Source organism: Rhamphochromis sp. 'chilingali' (genome assembly GCF_963969265.1).
Source record: "Rhamphochromis sp. 'chilingali' genome assembly, chromosome: 10".
Taxonomy (NCBI): Eukaryota; Metazoa; Chordata; class Actinopteri; order Cichliformes; family Cichlidae; genus Rhamphochromis; species Rhamphochromis sp. 'chilingali'.
In genome coordinates this window covers 4,524,358-4,534,576 of record NC_137937.1, presented here as the reverse complement: position 1 = coordinate 4,534,576, position 10,219 = coordinate 4,524,358, and the positions used below count along the sequence as shown (strand labels likewise).

At 39.8% G+C, this 10,219-nt stretch overlaps 1 long non-coding RNA gene across 5 annotated transcripts; it reads right to left on the bottom strand.

The window, feature by feature from the left end:
• Positions 1–1,751: 1,751 nt before the first annotated feature.
• LOC308403488 lies at positions 1,752–9,983 on the bottom strand. 5 transcript variants are annotated; one of them, XR_013972917.1, is made up of 6 exons: positions 6,381–9,978; positions 4,705–4,861; positions 3,936–4,005; positions 3,417–3,536; positions 3,074–3,132; positions 1,752–2,894 (listed from the first exon to the last, which is right to left on the bottom strand). It is a non-coding gene; the product is annotated as an uncharacterized lncRNA (long non-coding RNA). The 5 variants fall into 5 exon arrangements; XR_013972915.1 differs by having other exon boundaries at positions 3,417–4,005; positions 6,381–9,983; XR_013972918.1 differs by lacking the exon at positions 4,705–4,861 and having other exon boundaries at positions 6,381–9,976.
• Between the last annotated feature and the right edge of the window lie 236 nt (positions 9,984–10,219).

The following is a 10,219-nucleotide window of genomic DNA, read 5'->3' as shown; positions in this document are numbered from 1 at the left end:
CAGGTAAAAAGCAGCTTTGAATTGACAGACCTCAAATAATAATATATTTCTTGGATTCGAGGGGGCACCCAAACTCCACCTACACTACTGTGCTAGACAGCAATATCACAGAACAGTGAACTCTTGGCACACACAAAAAATCCCCAGTGTAATCAATCCTCCACAGCAATGAAACACTGGATTATTGGGTACAGACACTCTCTTGTAGCCAAAAGGTCAGAGGGTTAGTCCTTTCCAAAGCTATCAAAACATCATTTAGCAGGGCAGCGGCAAACAGTGTCTGAAAAGTGACTTTTCATAACCACTGTCATACTTATTAGATATTAAATTTACAATTGTTTTCTTCTCTGTATTGTTATCCATTCAGAACCAATACAATTATCCTGATAGATGCAGAAGGGAATGTGATCTTCACAGAGCGCACCATGCTTGACTGTGACACAACCAAATGGAGCACCAGTTCTTTCCAGTTCAAACTGCAGGAGTGAAGACACAATGGAGGAAACCTACTCTGTGCCTTTCTGCATCATCTCTCCTTCCGTTACCTTTTCCTCGCCATCTCCTTCAGCTGAGCCTCATGTGACCGCAAAGACTCATCAGCACTTTTTTTATTCAGCTAGTCACTAGCTGCCTCGTTAACATCAGTTTCATATATTTCTTACTTTTGATTTAATTTAAAGATGTATGCTAATTTTTAAAAAAAAGCAAAGATGCCAAAGGACATTTAGAGTTTTGTAGAGGAAAATATTTTACCTACATGTCATGAACCTTCTCAAAAATTATAGCTTGAATGTAATTTGGTGAATATAAGATTGGTGTGATGCCATTTTCTGTCATGAACGCTAGACATTGTGGCCCTTTCACACACATGGCAAAAGACAGGAGATGATCTGTGTTAGGCACATTACATGCAGTACGTTATGACTGGTTCTGACATTAGTGGTTTTAAATACAGCTTGTCTGGGTGAAGTGTAGAAAAGCTCGTCTGCGGTGCATGAATACATGCTTTTTGGTGTCCGATGTAACCTTCCATCCATGATTTACATTTTATGCTCTATTTTCAGGCTGCAGGCTAAATTGGCATCCTATGACAAGTCATAGGGTCACATATATTTTTCTAGAAGATTTAAGTTCACACGAGTCATCACCAGGATTACTGGCTACTTTGTAAGTTTCTGATTACCCTTTCATTGGTGTTTAGGTAATTTTGCGTCACAGCATCAAATGTTTCAATGCACTGTTAAATGCACTGGATCTTGAAAAAACAGCCTGAAAATAAATAACAGTTTATCCAAACACCTCTCTTTTTGATTGTTGCATTATGATTACGGATACAAAATAACTGTCAGGAGCCATGTGCTCACACACATATCAGTATAGGCCTAGGAAGCTGGCTCCGCTGCTTCCTGTATGACTCTAGGATTTACCCACATGCAGGTGACGTATGAGTAATGTATTTATTAATGTGAAGAAAGCTTTTTGTAACCAGATTGAACCCATGGTTAATTTGACTTCTGTTCCCTAAAAAAAAAGAGTTCAAACTTGATATGATTTGTGAGTAATATGTACATATGTATTTTGATCTTTTGTTAGTTTTTTCCATTTAAAATCTCCCTATGGTCATTTAACCAGTATCCCTGGTTTGCAGTGTTATGCCATTGTATGTACTTTAGCTGACCTGCAACTGTTTTCAAACAGTGACCCCTCCTGCCTGTGTGGAATTTTGCACCCTTCAGGATGTACCTGAACATTTGGTGTATTTAAAGATTACCTTCTTATTTTTTTAACCAGCAGAATGGGCACTGGTATCTTCACATCAATGTTTTAAAGCAATACAGCATCTAAAGAGGTGTAGAGGAGTATAAATCTAGACAAGTACAAATAGAATACCAGTGGCACAGCATTAAAAAATAATGCAGTTTTTATTTTTATCTGATTAATTTCAGCTGTGAAACAAATTTGTGGTTGTATTACCATCACTCCATGTTTATAGGCTGTATGTAAACATCTTTATAGTTTTCTTCATATACTGTGTGCTGTAAGCATCCACCAGTCCCAGAATTAGCACTCTCTGCTAAAGGCAGCAAGAGTCCACTCGACAAAACCAAAGCATGTTTTGTAAGATTTTGCATCACTGATTAAATATATCTGAATTTATTGATTCATGCAGGAGGTGTGTAGCACATGCTCACTTTAATGTTATGTTATAATTTGGTTGCTCTTCCCATTTTTAAAAACATTATCCTTTTTTAATGCTTGTCGGCTACCCCTTGTAGTCAAAGTGTGCATAAAGGGATTTCACGCAATATCAGGAGTTTCAAAAATGTGAACCATCCCACTGGATGGCTTCACATTATGTGAAAATGGGGGAGGGGGGATTCCAGTTATTCAATGGGACGTCGTTTGTAAACTGAATGATGCTGGAATTAGTAGCAACATTTTTCCACATTTAGCTCAAAGCCTTATTAAAAACATGTTTTTTCAAGTCATTTTTCACAATATTCAAATTTCCAAAGAGGAATTGGAAAATGTTCTTTCCCTGAAAATGTCTTTTACTGAAGCTGCATCTATCCTCTCCATCTCAAGGCCTACTCTGTAAGACTATTATAACAAGTAAGTTATACAGTCGCTTACATTTAATGCTTCATTGAGCTGTATGTTTAAGTGTAGAAGAAAACCAAAGATCAAAGACGACACAGTTCAGTGCCAGTTAGCAAAGATGATGCATTTTGTCCTTTGGATGTATCATATTGCTGGTCTCTGTCAGCCTCTGTGGACCTTCACCACCATCTGCACCACGCACGAGGGCTTGAGCCCATATTCAGATAGAGATGCAGAGTCGTTCACCAATAGCTTCCCAGCGACAGTCAGCCGGACTTCAGCCATAAGATATCCTACACACACAACAGAGGACAGAGATGAACCTCACAAAATATTTAAACATGTCAAAAACTATTATGTCAGGTTCCCTGAACACCACTGAAGATGCACACATTTTAAACACACTCCTGTGTCCAAAACTCCTTAGCAGTGACAACAAAGTTAATATTTCAAAATCATCCTCAGTGCACACCTTTTCCCCCACTGTGGTCAAGATGCTCTTAGCTGTTTGGTTCCTCCTGCTCAGGATTTCTTCAAAGGAAAAAAGGAAACAAAAAGCAGTTTTAAAAGTTTTTTGTTGGTGGTGTTTTTGACTTTCAAGCTCAATCAAAGCAGAAAAAGACTTCAAAACAAATTCAATTGAATGGATGGGTATAATCTTCCATTGAAAGCCAGCAAGAAATAACAGTTTTTTAGAGAGTTTTGGTCATCATACACATAACAGCAATCACTGCGTTTGCAATATAATCTGTGACTATTATGAAAGTAACATACATAACTTGAAAAGCTAAAATCAATCATAACATTAAGCTCACCTTGTTTTTGTGGAGAAGGTGATCAGGCTTTTTCTTCACGTCCTGAGACCAGGTGCACTGGATCATCACCAGCTTGTATCTTCATCCTTTTTCACTCAGTGAAGTCTTTCTCTTTGTTCCCTTTGCAACAGAAAACTACCGTGTGATCACAGGTGAAGTTAGGGATATTTTTCCTGTGCAGTTTTTATAGTGCTTCATTTGGTGAAGCTGTTGATCCACTTTGATCTCAAAGGATCTCGACGGTGGAAAAAAGTAATATTTCTCCTTACCATTAGGCTAAATATAGATATAACAATTTATAATATGTCAGCAGCATCCCCATAAGGGAGGTCTCCCTGTAGTGTCCCGAATGCAGATCCATTGTGATAAGAGAGAATGGATCAGATTTGAATGTCCTCTGTAAAGTGTGCACAGCAGTAAATGGACAGCCGTTTGAATTCTGCTTGCAGTGTTTGAGGGAATGGGAGAGTCCACGGCCTTGGAAAGACTGCTGTGAAAATCACTAAAAACACTACAAACCTGCCCAGATAACCTTTGGTTCATTGGAGGAAGTCCACGGATGTCCTTCTATCCGTCCCTGTCTCACCTCCTGGTTGAGTACAGCAAGTGGAATTGTAAATTTGTTGTTTGTCCTCGATGTAAGGTAAAGTTATGTTTTCTATGCCTGAAGAGCTATACTAAATGTATTTTTTTAAAGCGACTTCTGTGTACCATGCTCCAGCGGTGTAGCTGTATGGCAGAAGAAATAATGACAGAGACACAAAGCTTCCAAGTTTTACTTTTGATGTGGGAGTGCCTTATTTGTAATAATGTACCATGCTGTGTTTTTTAATTCCCTTTTTATAATTCTCTATCTCTCTAATTCTCTCCAAATCAAATATAATTAGTGTTGGGTTCTATTGATGAGAAATTTGCTACTAAATGTGATCTTTACAGCTGCATTATGTCTGAATCATAATGATAATAAACCTGAAAAATGTAATTCATTCATAAATGTGAAATATAGTTAATCATACATTATGTTATTACTCATTCCTTAAGATTTAGTTATTTTATGTTGACCTGTCATTGTCTGCTGCTTCTTTAGCATTAGCTTGATGGCATTAATCACTTGTGCTATTCAGGCATTTTTTCCGTGTTTTTTTTTGTTAGCTTTATGATGACTGCTATTTTTTCTTCTAAATTGTTTAAGGAAATCAATGTCTATTTTATTAAAACCTTGTTATGCTTAATAAACAGTTAGGGTGTAAAGCATGCATGTTACAAGCACGTAGATGCTTTTATTTACAGTTTGTCGTTGGTTTCTTCTGCTTGTGCAGTTTTCCAGCCACCTTCTTCCCGTGCAGCACACAGTCCCAACATGATCAGATGATGCAGAACAGCCGTGTGGGTCAGCATCCCCTGACACCACACCCTGAACCCACCAGCCAAAGCCCTCCCTGCAGCTGAGCCACAAACCACATATTATCTCATTTAGAAAAATGTTTTGAGTAACTGACAAAACACGTAGTTAAGATTAATTTTTAGGGGTTTTGTTGGTTTTATAAACAGTTTAGTTTGAAACACACTGAATAATTCATTAACTACATTTTAAAAATCTGAAAAGCACTGTGGCGGGGCAGGGCCGTGCAGAGAGGTTTAAAGGGACGGGTGCTCAAAGTTAAAAAGGGGCACATTGAACCAGGTTGAATAACAACAACACACATTCATCAAGAATCTAATATGGGAAGAGAAGGGCTGTGTTGATCTGAGACTGTAGACATTAAAAAGTCCATAGGAGAGATGGTAGCTGATTAAACAAGTGTCATGAGATAATAACAAAATGCAAAGATTGGTGACAGCGCTTGGAACCATAAGGCAACAAAAAACTGTGAGAAATAAATTAGGCTCTGCCTGTGAATCACTCTTTGCTTCTCTTCTTCCTTCCATCCCATCATTTCATATATCACTCTCCACTTGCTATGTGAGAACAAGGCACAACTTGTCTGTGAAGGTTCTCAGTCATCCCGGTCATCGTAGTCTTTGCAAGCTCCTTTGAAGGCACAACTTGCTATTGCAATAAACTATAATCTAATTATCCACACCTAACAACTCTTGCACTTAATCTATAATAAAATGATGACAGAAAAATGTTATAGCACTGCCTTTAGTAGCCTCACACAGCTCCTGCTGTTTCCTCCTCATGTCCTTACCAGGCATGTCTGGACAATGTTATATCATGAGTAATATTTTAAAAAAAAATCCATCTAAATAAAACACACACATGCACGCACACACAGTGACATTTTAGACCTTCTTCAGAATACTGTATATACTATGGGCATCACGGTGCTGATCCATAATCCTTACATTATTATTTATTACTAGAGCTACAATAATAACGCAATGAGGAGGGGGAAGTAATAAATATGAAATAATGTATTTATGATGATTCCATTTGTTTCACTATCCACTCTGTGCAGGGGCAAAGCTTATTACATTTTTAAACTGTAGAGATACAATAATTTTACTGCTGTAAAATCCAACTTTTGTCTTATTTAAAATATAAATCTAATATAATCTGCTTCTTAATGTATGTTTTTTAAAATACAGCGTGTGTTTTTAATATATTATAATTATAATAATTATTATGTGGACATGCATATTAGATCGTTTTTTAGTGAAATATAATCCCTCCAGAAAGGCAGGAAAAGCCCGGAAACTTACTTTAAAACGAAATATGTTCCCTAAAACGGTGACAGAGCTACAGATCCATGACAGCCTTACACAGGTAGCCAGCAGCTGTGACCAGCACTGCTTGTGCAGTTAATAAAAGGACAGGTAATGTTTGTCGCGCTGTTGCACACACAGCACGCTCGTTTGTTTCAGTTCGTCAGTTGCCACAAGACAACTTACCAACGTGTACGTAATAAGCTAATACTCCTGGGTGCTATACACTACAGTGCACGCTGTGCACCTACTTACTGGGTTTGTCGCATCAGTCTGTGTCTCTGAGTTAACTTGTGTTTCTCCTACAGCTCCGGACCGCAACAAATGCGCGTGCTCTTTGTGAGCTCGTTCCCGGCTCGTAACCAGCGCGTTCTGCCGTCAAGGGCGATCATTGGTTAAATGTGATCATGTGACTGATGCAAGCCAGATCCTTTTATTTAGCAAAACTGTGATTAATAGTTAAATATTATTGTTGATGGGCACAGACAAGACTCCGCACGCACACACACACACATAAAAAAAATAATAATTTTTTTTTAAAAAGTTGCCTCAACAAAAGGGCACTTTGGGCACCCATCAGGAAAGGGGCGGGTGCTCAAGCCCCTCTAGCCCCCCCTCTGCACGTGCCTGTGGCGGGGTGTGGTTTGTGGCTGAGCAGCATCAGGGGAGGGGTGGAGCAGTGGGTGTGTGTGTGTGTGTCCATCCATCCCTAGGTGAAGCTGCACCCGATGAAGGAGAGGAAGAGCGCAAATAAGTGGGGCTAAAAACCACAGCACTTCTCAACGGTTTTTCAGATAGAATCAGATAGAAGCGCATTCTCCTTTATAAATATGTGTATCCCTTCGTTACCATGGGAACGAAGATAAAGGAAGTTGTAGAGTCAATGCGGACTTTGTGGACATTTGAAAAGGTCAGGAGTTAAGAGTGGGACACTTGGGGTTTTTTCTTCTTTTTTTCTTTTTGCCACAAGACCGGAAAAACGGCATGTGTCCCTAAGTTGCGGCTTCGGTACGTTGGGATCTACCTATCCGAAGAGGAAGACGCATAAAGGGAGTGACTTTTTTTTTTTTTTAATTGGCAGATAATTTCAAATGCAGCGTTTCTATCAGCTCAACAAATGTCAGCACACACAAACTGTGTGTAGTGTGTAGCACAGTGCGTTGGTAGCCAAATCGCCGGCTGCGGTGTTTGACACGAAGAAACAAGAAATCAAGCTGAGACAAGAAGAAGGTTTAGAAAGACAAGACAGGAGAGGAAGAAGAGACGTTACATTTAAAGGTAAGGACTCCTCATTTAAAGATCACGTGTAAGTCCTCGTGTTTTTAAATCACATACTGGGTCTGTACAGGTAACATTATGTTTTTTACATAGTGTGAAACGTGCTACAAATCAAACTTAGGTAGACTGTGTTACTTAAAGGCTGCAGGAAAATACTCGGTTGGGTTTAAAAAGGTTAGTTTGCTGTACTGTGATGGATTTAAAGCAAATAAGGATCCTAACTGCAAAAGAAAATACTTTTCAAAAAGGTTGAAATATCTAAAGCAATGGCAGATTTAAAAAAAAACACACACACACAATAAAAACAACAGACTGCAGGGAGGTTCTGTTCTGTGATGTCACAATCAAGCTGGTCTGAATAGAGATACAGTCCCGATCAAAAGTTTAAGACCTCTTGAAAAATTGCAACAAAAAAATAAAAAAGTCATATTTTGCATGGTTGGATCTTAACAAGGTTCCAAGTAGAGCTTCAACATGCAACAAGCAGAAATTGGACAAAAGCATTTTTTGAGCATCCAATTTATTGAAAACAAACAGAAAAATAAACAGAAATCAAAGTTCCAAACATGAACTCAGTAATGAATAGCTTCACAGCTATTGCTGATCACTTCAAAAAATTTGTTGCGGCTCTGTTATAGCATCACACAAACATCTCACATAAGCTCTATCTCTACAGTTTTATGTCGCACTCATAGCACACTATGCCCACATTTGTGGAGAGCAACCTTTGCATCATTTGTGTTAATGGGAAACAGTAAGGCATTTTGTACCAGGAGCTCGTTTTGCTTGTCGACCCCTAACAGTCAGCAGATAACATGTTAATCAGGTTATGTTATGACAATCCCTGCAGCACATCCATTTAAATGTCTTGGAGACGTGAGCGGGGGGGCCAACTTCACTCACTCTTCAAATCCAACAAAAGTGGTATCAAACGTTTGTGCTGCGTTTGTGCTGCAAAAATTTTCGTTTGTGCTGCTATCATTTTAAAGATATTAATAAAAATTTCTAGAGGTCATCAGAGGTCAACCAGCCCCCTCATATTAATGGAATCAAACAAAATTGGTGTCAATCAGTTGTGCTATGTTTGTGCTGGTTTGTGCTGCTAAAGTTGTCGTTTGTGCTGCTTCTGTTTTCAAAGACATTAATGAAAATGTAAAGGTCAAATGTACTGTTTATAAGATTGGGGAAAACTGCAGTCAGCTGAGACTGAAGAAGTCACTTGGATGAGTGACGAAACGTTTCTCCCACTGAAAGTGTCCGGATGAACAGAATCAACCTTTTGGAATTTACTTACCCGGATGATTAAGCACGCATCAAGACGTTGTTTTATTAATATTTTTAAAATGATAGCGGCACAAACAACAATTTTAGGAGCACAAACCAGCACAAACATAGCACAACTGATTGACACCAATTTTGTTTGATTCCATTAATATGAGGGGGCTGGTTGACCTCTGATGACCTCTAGAAATTTTTATTAATATCTTTAAAATGATAGCAGCACAAACGAAAATTTTTGCAGCACAAACGTAGCACAAACGTTTGATACCACTTTTGTTGGATTTGAAGAAGGTGGGGGGGCCAACTTCACTCACATTTTGGAGACCGTTGATCAAACGTAAATATGTCCAGTCACTTTTGATTCAACCTGCTTAGCTTGATCTCACATTTGCCGTTTCCTCTATCTCTATCCCCTGTGTGTGTCTGTTTGTGTGCTTGTGTGTTTGTGAGTGTGTGTGTGTGCGTGCGATGATCTCACATTTGTCATTTCTTCTTTCTCTCTCCCCTTGTCTTGTGTGTGTGAGTGAGAGAGAGATTATCATCTAACATTTGCCATTTCCTCTAGCTCTTTCCCCTGTGTGTGGGTGCATGTGTAAAGGTAAGAAGCTTAGTAATGAAGTAAATGAATTCATTGACGGGTGAACAAACAAGGGCAACACGGTGGCACAGTGGTTAATATAGTTGCCCGCACAGCAAGAAGGTCCTGAGTTCAACTCCACTATCAGGCTGAGGTCTTTCTGTATGGACTTCTCATGTTCTCAAAGTGTTTGTGGGGGTTCACTCCACGTGCTCCGGCCTCTTTCCAAAATCCTAGTTTGTGGAGAAACTCTGAAATGCTCTTAAGTGTCTAGGGTTGTCTGTATCTGTGTTAGCCCTGTAACAGACTGGTGACCTGTCGAGGGTGTACCCTGCTTCTCGCCCTAAGATAGCTGGGATAGGCTCGAGCTGCCCTGTGACACTGGAAAAGAAACACAGCAGAGAATGGATGGGTGGCTGATCAAACGTAAACATTTCCAGTCACTTTCAGTTCAAGCTGCTTAGCATGATCTCACATTTGCCAATTTCTCTATCTCTTCCCCCTCTGTTGTGTGTGTGTGAGATATTCTCACTTTTGCCATTTCTTCTGTCCCTTTCAACTGGTGTGTGTGTGTGTGTGTGTGTGTGTGTGTGTGTGTGTGTGTGTGTGTGTGTGTGTGTGTGTGTCCCACATATTGCATACTCTGCTTTTGTCCTCAAATCAGGTAGGAAGTGTCTGTGTGGTTGAGCTGGTCTGGTCTGTCTAGACTTTCACTAGATAGATCAGGCTGCACCCACCTGTGAAACAGGTGGAGGGTCACCAGGACATGCAGAACTCGCTGACAGACTCCTGGCCACCTCTTGCCTCCTTAGTAGAAAGGGGCCACTCCCAGAGGCAGAGGGCTGTGAGGCACCGCCCGCCGGGCCCTCTCCTTTGGGAAAACCCTCAACACTGGGCCGAACCTTGGAGTTCTGTATGTCCATTCAGGCACACTCCATGCTTGATCTGTGGGCAATTC